Source organism: Pipistrellus hanaki (genome assembly GCF_964339955.1).
Source record: "Pipistrellus hanaki genome assembly, chromosome: 6".
Lineage (NCBI taxonomy): Eukaryota > Metazoa > Chordata > Mammalia > Chiroptera > Vespertilionidae > Pipistrellus > Pipistrellus hanaki.
Window position 1 is genome coordinate 76,246,218 of NC_140508.1, and position 19,007 is coordinate 76,265,224.

At 43.7% G+C, this 19,007-nt stretch overlaps 1 protein-coding gene across 1 annotated transcript in view; it reads left to right on the plus strand.

The window, feature by feature from the left end:
- The window catches only part of SYT4 (synaptotagmin 4), a 705,442-nt gene that overhangs the window by 233,074 nt on the left and 453,361 nt on the right, over positions 1 to 19,007 (plus strand). The window lies entirely within an intron of this gene.

Genomic DNA, 19,007 nt, shown 5'->3' on the forward strand with positions numbered 1-19,007 from the left:
ATTTTCTGCTGATGAACTCTGCAACAAGGCTTCTCTTATTTCTTTCTAAGTTCTCAAGTTTCCCTAATAGATCTCCTCACATAGATTAGGGAACATTAGTGATTCAGCACCAAAACCTTTCATGTATCTAATTTTATTTTCCTTAATCCTCATAACAATCATCTGGGGCAAATATCATTATTGCTGTTACACAGAATCAAAACCTGAGACTCAAGAAGCTTAGGCAATGGACTCATATACATATGCACATATATACACAGTTTCCTGTTTATTAGATGATGCCCCTGGTTATTAGATGATGTCCCTGTTCAATATATATATATATATATATATATATATATATATATATATATATATATATATAACATATTGGACCTCTTTTCCTACCTGCACATAGGAAGAGATAGTCTTCATCCTTTTTACAACTGAATAGTACTCCCTTATAGCATCATTTCCAAATGATCATTTGTGGATATATTTGTTTTTATTCTTTTATTATAAGTAAAACCTCAATAAAAAAAGAAATATGTGTTTATTTTTTACATTTCCCTAATAGCTGGGTTGCATATAGTAAATTTAGTTAATATTTAATTTAAGTCTGAGTCATTTTAAGTGTCAGATTGGAAGCAAATGTAAACATTATGAAAACCACTATTGTTCAAGAATAGTAGTAGAAAATAGTTAATCCAAAGATATAAAGGATATTTTATTTTGGTCATTCTGATATACTTCATCATATATGAAAAACCATATCTCAATAGACATACATAGACATCCCAAATTTTGTCAAATTAATTGTGGGATGAAGTAGGGTGTGTGTGTGTGTGTGTGTGTGTGTGTGTGTGTGTGTGAGTTTATTTTAGAGAGAAAGGGAGAAAGAAAGAGAGAAAAATAGGAACATCAATGATGAGAGAGGATCATTGATTGGCTGCCTCCTGCCCACCCCACACTGGGGATCAAATCTAATCCGTTACCATTAGGAAGTTTACCGTTAGGAAGTTTGGGAAAGAGATATAAGTAGCCAAAAAAAAAAAAAATTTGGACTCTTTGATGTTCACTTTTATCCAATTTCTAAATGTAAAGAAGCTCAACCAAGAGAGAAAATTAATTTAAAGAAAACTGTATGCAGGACCCTCTTTCCTGACTATTAAGCATAAAATACCATCAGAAAAATGCCTGACCTTTGTGTCATCTACTTTAAATTGACAACTCCCTCTTTGCAGTGAAGGTGAAAAGGCTAAATCTGTTATCAGCATGCTAGAAGCAAAGTAAAAACACAGTGGAATCCAATCCAGGGAATAGGAGGCTGCTTTTTGGGGGGAAGCTGTTATTTGAAATAACTTCCAAGAGATGAAAAGGTTACCCAATAACATGAGGTATTCCATATAGGCTTACAAGTCAACAGAGGGGGTTTAGGTCTGTGAGCTTAAAGCTCCCCTCTCCTGGGAAAGATGGCTACGTTCCACTGCAACATCCTACAACCCCAAAATTCCTAAGAATAGCAACAAACACACAAAGCTGTCTTACAAAATCTCAAGGTTTAATCAATATATAAGGAACAGCCCTGCTGGTGATCAGTGGTTAGGGCTTTTGCTTGTGAACTGAAGGGTCACAGGTTCAATTCCCAGTCAAGGGTATGCACCTCAGTTTCAGGCTAGAACCTTGTCCTGAGTGGGGGTCTGCTAGGGAGACAACAAATTGATGTGTTTCTTTCATATCAATATTTCTCTCCCCGACCCCCTTCCCTTCCATTTTCTCTGAAAATCCATGGGAAAATACCCTCAGGTGAAGATATATTAAAAAAAAAAAAAAGATTATGAGGGACAGAATTGTTGGGATTTGCAGAAATCAAAGAGATCTAATGAACCTAGCATCCTCATTCAGTAGGTACCAGGAGTTTGGTGACCTGCCTGGTATAAAAACAATTTCACCAGTAGAACCTGCTGATATATACAGTTTTCAAGTACTTCACATGCAGACTACCCAAATAACTTATTCATTGCCTCTCCCTATGATTGCAGAAAAAAAACTTGTGTTGGTGGGTGGTTTAGTTTGATGTAGAGTCAAAGGCTTGGAAATGGATGCATTATTGAGGTTGAAGTCAGATCCCCTGGCCACAGGCAGAGCAATAAAGGCATTTGTTTCTTTGTATAAGTAAGGGAGGAAATAAGAGTTCCAGAAAATAATGTAGGGGGGGAGGGGGGAGAGACCTGGAAAGGAGGAATCAGCTTTCACTCTCTAGTTATGTAAAACTCATTTTGCTAGACCTATGTTTTCTCATCTCTAAGAAGCTATTACTAATTTTTTTGCTATTACTAATTCATTTAGAGGTGACAGCTGATGTCACTTTCACAATCATAATCAGTAGTCTTCCTCAAATGCTTCTGGTCCCAGCATTTTGGGTTACTCATCCATTCGCCATCCCCAACCCCACACAGTCTTCCATTTCTGAGAGTTCCCTTATGCATACAGATGTGCTGTTTTTATATATATATTTGATTTTTTAATATGTGTACTTTATATATATGTGTGTGTACTATATATATATATATATATATATATATATATATATATATATATATATATATATATATTTGATTTTTTTTTAGAGATAAAGGAGGAGGGAGAGAGAGCTAGAAATAACGATGAGAGAGTAACATCCATCCATTAGCTGGCTCCTGCATACCCCCACTGGGGATGTGCTCGCAACCAAGGTAAATGCACTTGACCAGAATCAAACCTGGGACCCTTGAATCCGCAGGCTAACACTCTATCCACTGAGCCAAACCAGCTAGGGACAGATATGCTGTTTATAACCTGGCCATTTTCCTCCACTGAGCAGTCAGCTCTCTCCCTGTGGGGATGTTCTGAAGCTTAAAGGATTCTCATGATGCTTCACAGAGTCACAGTGAACTTCCTCTGGCCATTGCCCCATCTCTGCGGGTAGAGCTCACATTGCAGACCACAAATACCTTCCTGTCTGAAGCTGCTCCACAGGCCAGCCCACCAGCGGAGTCAGCAGGAGCTGGAGGTCACCCTGCAATCCCCTCTTCGATGGAACTGAGGAGAATTCCCCACCCCTAAGTCTGTGTCAAATTATATGAGGCTAGAGATTATCCCCCTTTGTCAAATTAAGATTGCCCTTGCCAGAGTCCTTGAGTTTTTGCTGGGCCAATTAACTCTGGCCATAATTTGTATGTGCCATTTCTCAGGCATAAGCCCAAAGGTGCTACAGTGTAAAATAAGCTGAATGAATTTTTCTTTGTGGTACCAACAACCTTTCCACCCCACCATTCTTATCTGAACCCCAACATTCAGCTAAAGTTTATGTCCACTTTTTTCTTCCTTTGGATGGATGGTCTCCCTTCTAGGTCTATGGTATCATGTGGAAAGAATCCTTGTAAGACACCCCTACCATGTTTTCCAAACATCCCTGAATCCTAGGGTGAGTGGAGCCCAGCTTTGTGGTAGGCACACTCCTGTTGCTATAATATTTTGAGATGGATCAAATGACCTCTATTGTCCCCCAGCCCCAAAACACTGGCCTTGAGTTACATATTTGTCAGTATTATCGTGGTAACATCATGAGTCATCAACAATCCTATATCTGAGTCCAGTCCAGGTGGCTCATTTGGTTGGAGCATCATCCTGAACACCAGAAGGTTGAGGGTTCTATCGCTGGTCAGGGTACATACATAGATTGTAGGTTTCATCTCTTGTGGATACAACTGATTGATGTTTCTCTCTCTCCCTACATCTTCCTATCTCTAAGATAAAAATTAAAAAATAGCCCTAACCTGTTTGGCTCAGTGGATAGAGCTTTGGCCTGAGGACTGAAGGGTCCTGGGCTTGATTCCTATCAAGGGCAGGTACCTTGGTTGCAAGCAGGATCCCTGGGCCTGGTTGAGGTGTATGTGGGAGGCATCCAATCAATGTGTGTCTCTCACATCAATGTTTATCTCTCTGTGTCTCTCCCCCTCTTTGCCACACTCTCTCTCTCAAAAAAAAAAATCAATGGAAAAATATTCTTGGGTGAGTATTAACAAAAAAAAAAAAAAACTTAAAAAATATGAATATCTTTGGGTGAGGATTACAAAAATTATATCTCTGAGAAGCTCTGAGATTTCGAAATTACTCAGTTTTCTTTATCTAAATAATCCAGTCTTACAGAGATCTATGGCTCTTAAAAAACCTAATTTGTGCAGTGGCAGGACACTTTGGAGTCAACTGATTTACTAAAAGAGCAATGGGAATTTATTTCAAATCAAGAAAAGTGCTAGGCACAGAATTGTAACTGATGGGATTAAAAGATCAATAAACATTGTTCTTGCCCTGAAGGCCTCCACACACACACAAGAAATAGACATAGATACAAGAATTAAAGAACAAGAAAGAATGTGCTGTATGTTGTAATAGTGATATAAAGTAAGATGGGATTACAAGGTATGGAGAAAATAATTATAACAAAATATCTGATATTAGAGAAGTAACTTTATGTAAAATTTAAGTTGAATATTAATTAGGTTTTTATATAAAAACATGGATGAAACAAAAAAATGCATGGTTTGTTAAAAATGATCAAGCAAGCCATTTTAATTTGGGATAATTTGTTTGTGAAATAAAGCTGAAATTTATGCATTGAGCAGATTCTGGAAGGCTATTTATGATCACTAGGAATTTAAATATCCCTTTCTTTAAATTGGATAAATTGAAAGTTGTTCATTATTGTTTTCTTCTTTGGGCTTCTATTTTTAACCAAACAATGAAAGAAACAGATACTGAGTTTCAAGTACCTACTGGTTTTATTTTACTTTTTTTTTTAATTTATTTCCTCCCTCCCAATAAAACTTCACCTCAAAAGATTGCTGAAAAAATGATCTTTCTCTTTGAATATACATCTCTAATTCTAAGCAGGGAGAAACAAATGTTGAAAGTAAAAATTAAATTTCACATCGTACATTTTTTCCAGGGTTGGTTATAAATTTTGAGTGGTGCAGAGACAGCATATATTTTTTTTTCCTTAAATACTTCTTTATTGTTGAAAGTATTACATATGTCCTCTTTTCCCCCATTCACCCTGTCCAGCCCCCATACTCCATCCCAAGCCTTCAGCACACTATTGTCTGTGTCCATTGGTTATGCATATATTAGTATGCATACAAGGTATTTGGGTGCATATCTTGATGATAACCATTGTTAAATCACAAAATGCCCTTCCTTCCATCCTCTCCTGGCCAAAGTGGATGTCTGGGTTCTTTATTTTCTGTCTGTTTGAAGTGTATTGTTTTTTGGGGCTGTCGCATATATTAATAAAATGATGATAGAGTTTAGCATCTCTAAGAGCATCTCTTAGAAAAGGACATTTTTTGCCGAGACCGGTTTGTCTCAATGGATAGAGCATCAGCTTGGGGACTGAAGGGTCCCAAGTTCGATTCCGGTCAAGGGCATGTACCTTGGTTGCGGGCATATCCCCAGTAGGGGGTGTGCAAGAGGCAGCTGATCGATGACTCTTTCTCATCGATGTTTCTAACTCTCTATCTTTCTCCCTTCTTCTCTGTACAAAATCAATAAAATATATTTAAAAAAAAAAAAGAAAAGGACATTTTTGTCTTGCAATGGCTTATAAGATCTAGTGTGATGATAAAGGCATATAATTTCCAGATTATAATCACCCTGGTGATAGCTAAAATCCTACCTAATAAAGAGAGAATATGCTAATAGACCCTCACACCGTTGCAAAGTCAATAGGGAGGGAATATACTTATTGACTGTCCCACCCTCCAAGATGGCAGCACCCACAGCCACAAGATGGTGGTGCCCAGTCCCCTCAGCCCCCCAGCTGCCCAGGGCTGACCAAGGCTTGCGTTGCTGGCAATGGCAGCAGCAAAAGTGTGATGGGCATATTACCTTTCCCTGATCACCAGGTCACCTCTCGCCCCTAAGGGCTCCTGGACTGTGAGAGGGGCAGGCCGGGCTGAGGGACCCCCTCCTCCAGTGCATAATTTTCATGCACTGGGCCTCTAGTAATGAATAATAATATTAAGAATTAATTTGAGAAACCACCTTGCCTCATTTCAATTTCCTCAAACTCCAGAATTTTGGTGTGTTTTTTTCATGGCCTCTATCACATGACAGGCATTGAAACCTGAGAACTTGGCTCCCAGTAAGGAAATATCCTTTCCCCTCCCTTATGAAAACATGAACAAATCCAAGTATTATTGTGACTGGTCTGTGTTCTGGTATAGAAAGCATAGGCATTGTTGTGATAATTGAGTAATCTAACCTGTTAAATTGTTTTGACTGATTTGTGTTACCTTCCTTAGGTCAAGAGGGATTAAGCTCAAAACACCAGGCCATGGTGCTCATTGCAGGTCAGGGCACATGCCCAAGTTTCAGACTTGATCCCCAGTGTGTTATGCCCAGATTTCAAGATCCCCCAAAACCACCAGGGAGCTGAGTCCGATGCAAAAACAAAGAGCCTTTATTTAAGCTTGAGCCTGGTCTCTCCACCTCTACCGAAGCAGCAGCAGGATTCAAAGAGCTCCGAGTTCTAAGAGTACAGCTTCTTTGTAGGGCTTAGATTTGGGTGGAGGGGTGAGGGCCAGGGTCCAGTTACACAGGTGGCTGGATGCGGTTTAGCTTATTTGGCCTTCTGCATTCCTATTGGCTGATTTAAGGGTGGGTTAGGCAATTGGAACTATATATTTTGTAAAAGAAAACAAACTTCTGTTTAAAAAATGTTTGCTTTTTATCCTGCTTTAGCCTGTTTGAAGATAAACTCAGCTATATGACCTTGTAGGCCAGAGACTAGATATGCCCATAATCTCAATGCTATGCTAAGTGCATTTTTCAATTAAATAGAACTGTGTTCTTTTCAAGGCCAGCAACGAGATAACCACTAAGTTAAGGTGACCAGATTTTAACATTGTTAAAGTGGGACACCAATGATGGTGGCAGGGAGGGGGTCTTGATTGAAAATTTGATCTATAAGGAGCAACAAAAATTTTCATAGAACGCAAAAATAGTATTGTAATATATTTTTTAAAATTTCAACATAAGTACAATTTACAAATATAATAAATTAAAAAATTATGTATAGTTTAAGTGTCACTTTCAAGGCTGGTGCTAGACTTTTCCCGCCATTATAAAATATAAATATTATGAGTACTGTCTGCTAAATTCAAGAAAATTTATGTATTTATGAAATAAATAAATTACCTAAATTATCTGAATAGCTGATTTGTAATGGCATCACTTGTTTAACTAGCTTACTAGCACGCAGTACGATGTGTATTGTCTGAGAAACGGTTACAAAATGTTTTCGCCATTGTCAATCCCCAAAAATGCCATTGTTCATTAAGTCCAAACAGTGGTGGTCGAATTCTAACAACTGATCAACAATGTGAACTTTGATAAGCAGTTCTCGATAATCAGTTCTCAACAATTATTTATTATTAAAGTTTAACATTATAAAATTAACAAAAATAATATAAAACTCATATCCTGGCTAAATAGCCCATGGTCGCTGAAAACCGTATATTCCCTTCCAATTCTCCTGCCATTTCCTAGCTTGTCGTGCATTCTTTCCAAAAATCAGGACTTTTTTAAAACGCTGCGGGACGTAGGACAAATTGTTAGAAATCGGGACTGTCCCGCCAAAAGCGAGGCATCTGGTCACCTTACACTAAGTGCACATAGGGCTGGCTCTTCAACAAAAAGGGAAGTTCTGCTTATAGCCTTCTCTGCCCTTTCATTCCCCCCTTGTCTTGAAACTTATGGGCCCAATCATGGGACGGACTGCATTTCTATCTCGCCTTCTGCTACCAGAGGTATGTACTGAGCGCACAGAACCATCATCTGAACCGCCCCTATGCGCTCTTTGACAAATTGGACCAGCCTGTTGATAATGTAGGATTACGAGGGGTCCTGCGAGGGCGGAAATAAAAGTGGTTAACCACGGGGACCACTGGTTAAATAAGGATTCATACCAAGACTGAGACTGCCCCCTCTCTAACTTTCGCTTCTGCAGTCCCTCTCTTATGAGGGCCGTGAATTCCTTAACAATTCCCAAATGCTCAACATAAAAGCAATACTCCTCCCCTAGGGCTGCGCAGAGGCCTCCTTGCTGCATGAATAGGAAGTCCAATCCTCTTCTGTTCTGGAGCACTACTTCAGAGAAGAAAGGAAGGGATTCTTGTAGATGGGTAATGGATTTCTCAATTCTTTCTATGTCTAGGTCAATGGCTGCCCTTAGGCTTCCATAGTTCTTGCCTTGTATGACAAGCTAGGTTATGCCGGTTCCTGCCCCTGCTAGTCCCAGCCCTAAGAGTGCAGCCAGAGTTAGGGCTGTAACAGGCTTTCTCCTGCTTCAGGGTGAGCAGAGCCCAGCCTGCTGAGTATTTCCTCCCCTGAATGTTACACTAGCTTGGGGATTAGCTGCATGAGTATGCAAAAGCCTTCCTTTGAGGAGTTAAGGATTTGGGAGTGGACACAGGGAGCGAGGCCGCTGGAACAGGCCCACCACACATTTTCGGGGGGGGGGGGGGGGGGGGAGTAGGTAAGCTGTTCCACGTAGGGGTGTCGAACTCAATCAGAGAAGGGGCCAAATCTAAAATCCAGCCTAAATCGCGGGCCGAATGGTTTACTGAACAGTCATAAACTGACAATGTCATAAACTGACAGCGGAGTGCAGTGATGACAGCGCGGTGCGGGCCACATTGCAAGGCCTGGCGGGCTGGATTTGGCCCGCGGGCCTTGTGTTTGACACATGTGCTAGGGCTGATAGGATGTTGCTACAAAGATGTGATTGCTCAGGGGGCACTCGGCGGATGCAAATACCTTGCCTAAAGTCCCGCTTTGGGCGGGGCAGTCCCGATTTTTAACAATTTGTCCCTCGTCCCACTGCGTTTTAAAAAAGTCCTGATTTTTGGAATGAATGCATGACAAGCTAGGGAACAGCAGGAGAACAGGAAGGGAATATACCGTTTTTGGCGACCATGTAGCTGTTTAGCCAGGATATGAGTTTTATATTATTTTTGTTAATTTTATAATGTTAAATTTAATAATAACAAATAATTGTTGAGAACCCATTATCGAGAACTGCTTATCAAAGTTTGCATTGTTGATCAGTTGTTAGAATTCGACCACTATTGTTTGGACTTAATGAACAATGGCATTTTTGGGATTGGCAACTACGAAAACATTTTGTAACCGTCTCTCAGACGATATACATCGTATTGCGTGCTAGTAAGCTAGTTAAATAAGTGATGTCATTACAAATCAGCTATTCAGATAATTTAGGTAACAATTTATTTATTTCATAAATACATAAATTTTCTTGAATTTAGTAGACAGTACTGGTATTATTTATATTTTATAGTGGCGGCAAAAAGTCTAGTGCTGGCCTTGTAAGTGACACTTATGACTTATGTATGGCAAATTCAGAGGAAAACTAATACAAGTTAGTATTGTTATTATTTAGAAAGAAATGTAGGATTAAAATTAAAATAATTTTTAAAATATAGTTACTTTATAACAATCAAATTAATTTAATTTATGAACTAACAATAAAATATGTTCATGTAATTAAGTAGCTACTTATTGTGTTTTTAAGCAATATGTATATAATAATAATTTATAATATAATATAGACCAAATTTTTAATCAAGAACCCCCTCCACCTTCCCCCCCCCCAGTCAATGGTGTCCCACTTTACCAATGTTAAAATCTGGTCACCTTAACCTTGCCCTATTACTGCCTGGAGGGTCAGCCTGGCAGTAGCCCACGGCCATCTGCAGGAGCTGGAACTGGGGGCGGGAGCCTGTTGGGAGAGGGATGCTACCTGCACCAGGAGGGTAAACAGCGTTCCCCGGTCTTGGGCTCCATTTCTTAACTTGTTATATGGTCTAATCCCCCAGGTTTTTCCAGCATCCCATCCCATTGCCTTTTTTCCCTGTTCTGTGAAGGATGTGCTTACGGGGTTGCAGGGACCATCCCGGCGGCAAGGCGGAGCAGTCGGCTGCCTGGCTGTGATCAGATCACAGGTTCTCGGAGGAGTCCACCAGATGTGCCCTGTCCAGACACACCACCAGGAGGCACAGAAATAGTCTGCCTCCTCTCCTCATGGGTCGGGAGCGTGAGTCCGTGATCGGGTCCGCGAGTGACCAGGGCAAACATAAAAATGAAGGTTTTTGTTTTGTTTTGTTTTTGTTTTTGTTTTTGCGAACAAATGGCGCATACTCCTGGGCAGTTTACCAGGAAAGAAGTCCTGGAGGTCTACCCGGAGCTCTGGGAACCATGTGTCCTTGGGGTGGATCTGGGAAGTCTGATTAAGTACTTTCCCAGGCTGGTGTGTATGATCTGCCAAGTAAGATTGCAAGGGGCGTGGGGACTCCGGGCAGCATGGGTGACAATGAACAGAGTCAACAGAGTTACCAATATCAGGGGGGCTGAGTGCGTGTAGCTTGAGCTTAAGCAGGTTGTGCTGATGGTAATCGAGGCTCCATTGGGTGATGAGGTCCTCCCCGGCTGCAGAGGGATCAGCTGGGCGGACATGGGTGTGATGGACCCAGGTGATGATGCTGTCTACCTTGAGAGCGATAGGTGTAGTCAGCACTAGGATGTAGGAACTCTTCCAAGGTGCCTTTTGACAAAAACCCAGTCTCCTGATCTGTAATGATGAGGCGTCGGGTCGGGCCAGCCTCATAGATGGCACGGAGGCAAGGCCGAATGTCCTCGTGTGCCCTCCGGAGCCCTCTTAAGAGAAAAGATATTTCTTGATTTTCAAATTCAGCAAGAAGCTCAGCCTTAAGGTTAGGAATGATAGGGGGCGGCCTGCCAAACATGATCTCATAGGGGGTAAAGCCCAGGGAGAGTTCCATACCCAGTAGAGGGGTTACGGTAGGAGAGCCACCCAGTCCCCGCCAGTCTCCATGGTTAATTTGGTAAGGGTCTCTTTCAGGGTTCCATTCATCCTTTCTACCAGCCCTGAGCTCTGGGGCCTATAGGCACAATGCAATTTCCAATCCGCCCCGATAGCCTTGGCTCCTGCCTGTGTTGCCTGTGAAATAAAAGCTGGCCCGTTGTCTGATCCTATCATAGCTGGAAATCCATACCTGGGTAGGATGTCTTCTAGCAGTTTCTTGGCTACCGTCTGAGCTGTTTTCACGCTTGGTTGGGCATGCTTTCACCCATCCAGAAAAGGTGTCTATGAATACTAAAAGATATTTATAACCACACTTTCCTGGCTTAATTTCGGTGAAGTCGACCTCCCATTTTGCTCCCGGCCTGGTTCCTCGGAGCTTGGTCCCTTTTTCCCTGGACCCGGCCCTAGCGTTCTTAAATTGGCTGGTCTTGCAGGCAGATACAGCCTGATCTATTTTGGTGTCCTGTTGGTGAATCTTGATCCCGGCATGTCGGGTTAAGTCTTTTAATTTCCGGGCCCCCCGGTGGGTGGACCGGTGCATGCGTTCTAACACTGGGACTCCGAGCCTGTCTGGCAGTATGAGTTCCCTGTCTGGTGTATTCCACCATCCTTTTATTTCCTGGCCTCTGGGGCGTCTCCTGATCCGCTGCAACTCTTCCTGGGAGTATTTGGGCTGGGCTGGTAAAACTGGGTCCCCTGGGTCTAGTAGTTGTAGGGCCGTGGTGGGGACTGAAGTAAGGGCCACTGCCTTGGCAGCTTGGTCAGACATTCGGTTCCCTCTTGCTACCGGGTCATCAGTCTTCTGGTGCCCTTGGCAGTGGATAATGGCTAACTTGGCAGGAAGCCATAAGGCCTTAAGCAGGTCGAGAATCTCCTGCTTATTTTTTATAGTCCGTCCCTCGGCCGGCAGTAGCCCCCTCTCCTGATAGATTGCCCCATGGACATGAGCTGTGGTAAATGCATAACGGCTGTCTGTGTAGATGTTGAGCCATTTTCCAGCTCCCAGCGTCAGCGCCTTGGTGAGGGCGACGAGCTCTGCTTGCTGGGCTGACGTCCTGGAGGGTAGAGCCTCTGCCCATATGGTGTCCGTTTCAGTGACTACCGCTGCACCCGCGTACCCGTGCCCATCCCGTGTGAAGCTGCTCCCATCCATGAACCAAGTGGCCTTGGCATCTGGGAGGGGCCGGTCAGTCAAGTCCTTCTGGAATCCATGTACTTGCTCTAGGATTCCCGCACAGTCATGTAGTGGGGCATCTAGGTCAGGGTCGGGCAGCAAAGTAGCGGGGTTAAGGGCCGCACTGGGGTAGAAACCCACTCTAGGAGGGTTGAGTAGGAGGCTCTGATAATGGGTCATACGTGCATTGCTCATCCATCTATCAGGAGGCTGTTTCAGGACTCCCTCAATGGCACGTGGGATTGTGATCCAGATTTCCTGCCCCAGGGTCAGTTTGCCAGTGTCCTTGACTAGGAGCACTGTTGCCGCAATGATCCTCAAGCACGGTGGCCAGCCGGCTACTACTGGATCTATCATTTTAGACAAATAAGCTACTGGACAGCTCCAGGGACCCAAGGCTTGAGTTAAAACCTCCTTTGCTATTCATTTGTGCTCGTCTACGAAGAGGTGAAAGGGCTTTGTAATGTCCGGCAGGCCCAGGGCCGGAGCATCTAGGAGGCTTTCTTTAGCTGATTAAAAGCAGCCTCTTCTTTCTCAGTCCCCTCTTTGGTAGCTTCATATAGGGGCCTAGCGATCTCAGCAAAACCAGGAATCCAGAGGCAGCAGTAGCCAGCCTGTCCTAGGAATTTCCTTACTCCCCCTTGGGATATGGGAGTAGGGATCTTCAGGACAGTTTCTTTTCTGGCATCTGATAACCACCGCTGTCCTCCCTCGAGGATGTACCCCAGGTAGCTTACACTCTCTCTGCATATCTGAGACTTCTTCGGGGATGCCCGGTACCCTAAGGCCCCAGGGTGACCGGCAGATCCTGGGTTCCCAGCTCACAGTCCTTGGCCGTGTGGGCAGCAATCAGGGTGTCTTCTATGTACGAGGGTGGGGCCGGGGTGCTCCCTCATGTACTCACCCAGGTCCTCGTATAGCGCCTTGTCAAAGATGGTGGGCGAATTTTTGAACCCCTGAGTCAGTCGTGTCCAGGTTAATTGTCCACTGTAGCCTTCCTCCAGGTCGTGCCACTCGAAGGTAAATAAGGGTTGGCTCTTGGGTGCCAGAAGCAGACTGAAGAAGGCATCCTTTAAATCCAGTATGGTATACCAGACTCTGGAGGGTGCCAAGGAGCTCAAGAGGGTATATGGGTTTGGGACAGTTGGGTGTATGTCCATGACCTTTTTATTTACTTCCCAGAAGTCCTATACTGGTAGGTAGTCATTCGTGTGAGGCTTACTGACTGACAGGAGGGGGGTGTTCCAGGCAGATTGGCAGGGAGCTAGTATCTCTAGGCTTTGCAGTCTCTGGATGTGGGGCTGGATTCCGCTCTGGGCCTCCTGAGACATAGGGTCTTGATCCTTACTGGGCCTTCTCCTGGCTTTAGCTCTACTAGGACTGGGGTCCTGTGGGTGGCTAATCCTACCTCCCCTCCCCCCGTCTCTGCCTAGGCTGCGGGGAATTCTTGTAGCCATTTGTCCATGTTGTCCTCTATTAGGGATGCCTTCTGGAGAAGGCAGATGGGTTGGCCCTTGCCATCAGTGACCTGAGGCCCCCTTGTCTGAAAGTTATCTGAGCTCCAATCTTGGTCAGTAAGTCCTGTCCTAATAGTGGGTAGGGGCATTCCGATATTACCATAAAAGAGTGGGATACCCATCCCATCCCTAGATCTACAGTTCTTCGGGTAGTCCATGAATACTGGCTTATACCAGTTGCCCCTTGTACCCAGGATTTCTTGTTTGCTAGTTTTCCCTGAGGCTTGCGGAGGACCGAATGTTGTGCTCTGGTGTGGACAAGGAAGTCAACAGGGGACCCTCCACTCTAAGAGTTACCCTGAGCTCAGGGCGGGGGTCCGAACCCCGACTCCCCTAATCACTCAGTTCATCCAGCTCTAAGACTTTCACTCAATCAGTCTTGCCTTCCTTCTCATCGGCATTCTTCAGACATTCTCAGGCCCAATGCCCTATCTCCTTGCAGTAAGCACACTGATCCTTCTGCAGCCTCCGCCTCCCTTCCCTGGCGGTCTCCTTACCTCTTCCTTGGTCACTTGCAAGTTGCCAGAGGCGGTGATCCTGTTCCTCAGGGGAGTCTGCGGTAGTCGCCAGCAGAATCCTGGCCAGGTCTTGGGTCTGCTTATTGCTGGTGGCCGCCATGGCAAGAGCCTGTTTATCCTCAGGGGGCTCCCGGTTGTTGTATGCCTTTTCGGCTACCACCAGTAAGTCCTGTAGACTTTTCTCCCCTAATATATCTATCTATCTATCTTCTGCAGCTTTCTCCTAATGTCTGCTGCAGATTGGTTTACAAAGGTCATGATAACAGCCGCCTTGTTCTCGGGAGCCTCTGGATCCATGGGGGTATAGGTACAGAACGCCTCCATGATCCGCTCCAAGAAGGCCGCTGGAGATTCATCTTTCTCCTATTGTACATTCCCTACTTTAGTCAAATTAGTCGGCTTCCTAGCAGCCATCCGAAGACCCCCCCCCCCCCATTAGAGTCTGGCGGTAGACCCGGAGCCTCTCCTTATCTTCTGCTGTGTTGAAATACCATTCAGGCCTAGTTAAGGGGAAAGAGGCATCTATCTGAGCCTGATTGATGGTTGGAATCCCATCCGCGCCCGGAACCAGTTTTCAGATCTCATTGAGGATCCTTCCCCTCTCCTCAGTGGTGAATAGGACCTGCTAAATCTGCTAACAGTCATCCCAGGTAGGCTGATGGTTGAAGAGGACATAATCTAACAAATCAATAAGCATTGCCGGCTTTTTAGAGAACTTAGGATTCTGAGCTTTCCAATTAATTATAGAGGTCGCTAGTGGGGAAAGGCCAGTAGTGATGGGGCTGATTGCTTCCCTCATCTGGGGGACCCGTGGCTTGCAGGAATAGAGTCTTAATAGTGGAGGAGCTGACGGAGGCAGACTGCTCCCTCTGAGCCCTTTGTCTGGTGTAGGGTGGGCTTCCCACTGGAACTCCTCCGCCCTCCACTCTTGGTTCAGCATCTGCTTCTCCTGGTGAGGAATGATTGTGTCCACCAGGTATCCTGTGGGCTGATATGGAGGAGGAAAAATTAGTTCTTTTTCAGTCCCCCCCCTCCCCCCCGCAAGATAGGGTAGAGGCGAGCTGATGGCTGGGTGACCTTCTTCTCCTCCTTCTTCTCTGTCCTCTGCAAAGCAAGAATAGGTCTTGGCTCCGGAGGGCGTGGGGCCAGGAAGGGTTTAAGCCAAGAGGGTGAGTCTTCCACAAGGTCCTGCCAAGTAACAATGTAAGGGAATTGATCGAGATGACCCTTCTCAGGCCGAGAGATGACGTCCCTAACCCGGCAAATGATAGGGAGGTCAAAAGTTCCCTCTGGCAGCCATCCAACATTGAAAATTGGCCACTTGCTGGAACAAAAAGTCTGCCACTGACCCTTCCAGACCTCCATACTGAGGTCGAAGGCTCTTCCCCTGACCTCTTTGAAATGGTCAATCATAATACTTAAAGGAGTAGTCTGAGTCTGTCCATAATGTCCTTTCGGTAAGTCCACAGAATAAAACAGAGAAACACAAACACAGACAACCAGAGGGACCCAAAGAACAGTCTTCCACCTCTATGGAAGCAAAACTGAAAGCTATATGACGGCCTCATGCCGACCGGCGGGAGTGATGCGCCTCATCTCAGATCTTTGAGGGGAATCCACGTCCCTCCAGAGAGGAGGATTGGAATGTCTTCCACGTCCTCCTGCCCATGGTCTTTCAGTGCATCCACTTAGACCATGCCAGGCACTACCAGAACACCAGAGATGAGCTCACACAAGAGGAACAGATACACACAAACACACAGACACCTACCGCTGCTATTCAGGCTCTCCGGGTCGGGGTCCCTCATGGGTCTTGGGTACCCGGATGAGCCCCCAGATGTTTTGTCCAGATTTCAAGATCCCCAAAGACCACCAGGGAGCTGAATCCAATGCAAACACAAAGAGCCTTTATTCAAGCTCGAGCCTGGTCTTTCCACCTCTACTGATGCAGCTGCAGGATGCAAAGAGCCCCGAGTTCTAAGAGTACAGCTTCTTTATAGGGCTTAGGGTTGGGTGGTGGGGTGAGGGCCAGGGTCCAGTTACACAGGTGGCTGGATGCAGTTAGTTATTTGGCCTTCTGTATTCCTATTGGCTGATTTAAGGGTGGGTTAGGCAACTGGGCCAGAGACTAGATATGCCTATAATCTCAATGCCATGACAGGTGCATTTTTAAGTTGAAGAGAACTATTGTTTTCAAGGCCAGCATCGAGATAACTACTAAGTGCACATATGGCTGGCTCTTCAACAAGGGAAGTTTTGCTTATAGCCTTGCTTTGCCCTTTCAAGTGTGGGGCACACAGGAGGCAGCCAGGCAATGATTTTTCTCTCATCATTGATGTTTCTATCTCTCTCTCCCTCTCCCTTCTTCTCTGAAATCAGTGAAAATATATTGAAAACAAACCTGTTTTCAGAAGTCCTCTGTGAGACCACTGTACTTTCTGGCAGTGATGTAGCTGATGCCAGCACTCCTTTTGAATGAGAAGAGATTCATACAGAGCACTGCCTCTTCCTCACCCTACATCCACAGTTACAGGAGTCGGTTACCCAGGTACATGTTATAAAGTAGCTCATAATAGCAGGATTCTTCCCACATTCCCAGTTCCTTTACCAACATGCAATGATTCCACTTCCCCTATACATCTGATGAAGGGTGAGGGCATAGGATTCATTTGGGCCATTCAGATGTGTTTGAAAATTATGCTGTCATTTCATGTGGAATCTTGAAGGGCCAGGAAAGTTTTGTTCCATTCTCCTCTTCCTTTGCCCTGGTTGGTATTCGGTGATGTTTCAGATGAACTTATCACCCTCTTATTTTGGCTCTCATGCTGTGGAGTTGAGTTCACATCTGATCCACGGTTATTAAAGCCATTGAGCATACAGCATTGTTCATTACTGCAATTCTTCTCCAGGTCTCATAAAGATGCTCATCTAAGAGGTCACATGACTTTCCCAAGGTCAAACTAGTTCAAAACAGAGTATTTTGATATCCTACTAACAGGTCTGTGATTTTCCCATTCTGCTCTTCTCTCACACTTAAATTCTAATGTTTCTTAACATGCTCCTCTGAAACTATTATATCTTCAGTCTTTACCAAGTTTGTCACCATTGTTTCTCTTTGCAGAATTGCCTTTCTTTAACTATTATACTATGTTTGTTCTCTTCAAGCCTAGTGTTAGTATATTATGGATTTTTTTTAACAGAGTCTCATTCTAACATAAGTGGAAGACCCAAATACCATTTTAAAAACAGTGATTTTAGGACAATTTCCTTGTGCAAAACAGTGATGAAAGAAAAACTTGGGAATGCTGGGATTCTGAGTTGAAAGTACAGCTGGCAATAGAGCTCAGGTAGTCTCCTGCCAAGCATAGTATTTTTAGATCAGAGGGCATGTTATTCAAATTATGCACACTTCATTGAAATTTATTTCAAAGAGTTAAAAATATGCGTAGTTCTCTAAGAGTACTAAAGAATCTAGAAAAAAATGAGGTAGTCAATCACTTCATTTGTAGTGGGGTAAGAAATTGATGCTACATTTCTGCAAGTGTTTGTTAAGATACTGTTTCTAGATATTTTAGATCATTTTTTTGTTGTTCATTTGTTTTGTTAATCTTCACCCAAGGGTGTTGCTTTTTAGAAAGAGTGGAGGAGTGGAGAGAGCGGTAGAGAGGGAGAATATATATATATATATATATATATATATATATATATATATATATATATAGAGAGAGAGAGAGAGAGAGAGAGAGAGAGAGAGAGAGAGGAGAGACACATAAATTGGTTGCCTCCTACTTGCTCCCTAACCTGACTGGGCTGGGGCAGGAACCAGCAACCCATGTACCTGCCCTTCACCAGGCTTGACCAGGGATGGAAGCCTATATCCTTCTGTAGGTAAGCTGATGCTCTAATCATTGCACAAGGGTTTAGAGAAAATTTTAATATTATTAATACTCAGTGTTATACTTTGTCATCAAAGTCACAGTTTTTCAAAGCTTTTTGTTATCTATTATTATTATCTTAATAATAATATATCTTTTGGAGGGAGTTAATTTGCTATGATGACAACCCGATTATTACATGTAAGCATCATTCCTGTTAAAAAGTTTTTCTTGTCCTTTACTTCTGATGATGACCCCTAATCATTTAGCTATGATTTTTACTGACCAAGAGGCAACTGGGCATAGCTGATAAATACACAGACTTTACCAACAATCAGATCATGGTTTGAACCCATCTGTCTCAACTACTGGCTCTGTGACTTTGAAAAGTTTTTCTTGAGACTTGATTTACTCACCTGGAAAATGGTGCAAAGAATAGCTACTTTGCCAGCCTTTCTGAGAAAAAGCATGTGAAGAGCTTGACAACTCATAGATGCTCTATAATGGGAAGGAATTAAATTTCAGCTTAAGATGTGAATCTTCCCTCAGCTATACTGCAGTCATTAGGACTGGTTGGACAATGGGGCTCCCTCGGGAGAACATTCACATTTGTCAGCTCCCCTTTTATTTTTCTCAGAGAGCAAGGTGCTTAACATCACCACGGTCCAGAGTAGAAAATACCTGGCTGGAGCCATGTTTCCCTTCCACAGTTATGCTTTTATATATGCTTACATATTTGTATCAGAATACTGTAACAAGTATCCCTGGCTTATCTCTTATTCCTACAGTTTAATTTTTCATGGTTACATTCTGGACACAAACTCATTCCAAAGCTCATAAAACCACATCTTTATCATGTATTCAGCATGTTTGATTCCTCTTGACTCAACATCAGCACCCTATTCACACCCTGTATCTTAAGGTTTTTTTCCTGCCTTGGTCCATTTCAGATACCAACATGGGATCTCCTAATTCATCTTTATTTTTCCTAGTTTGATT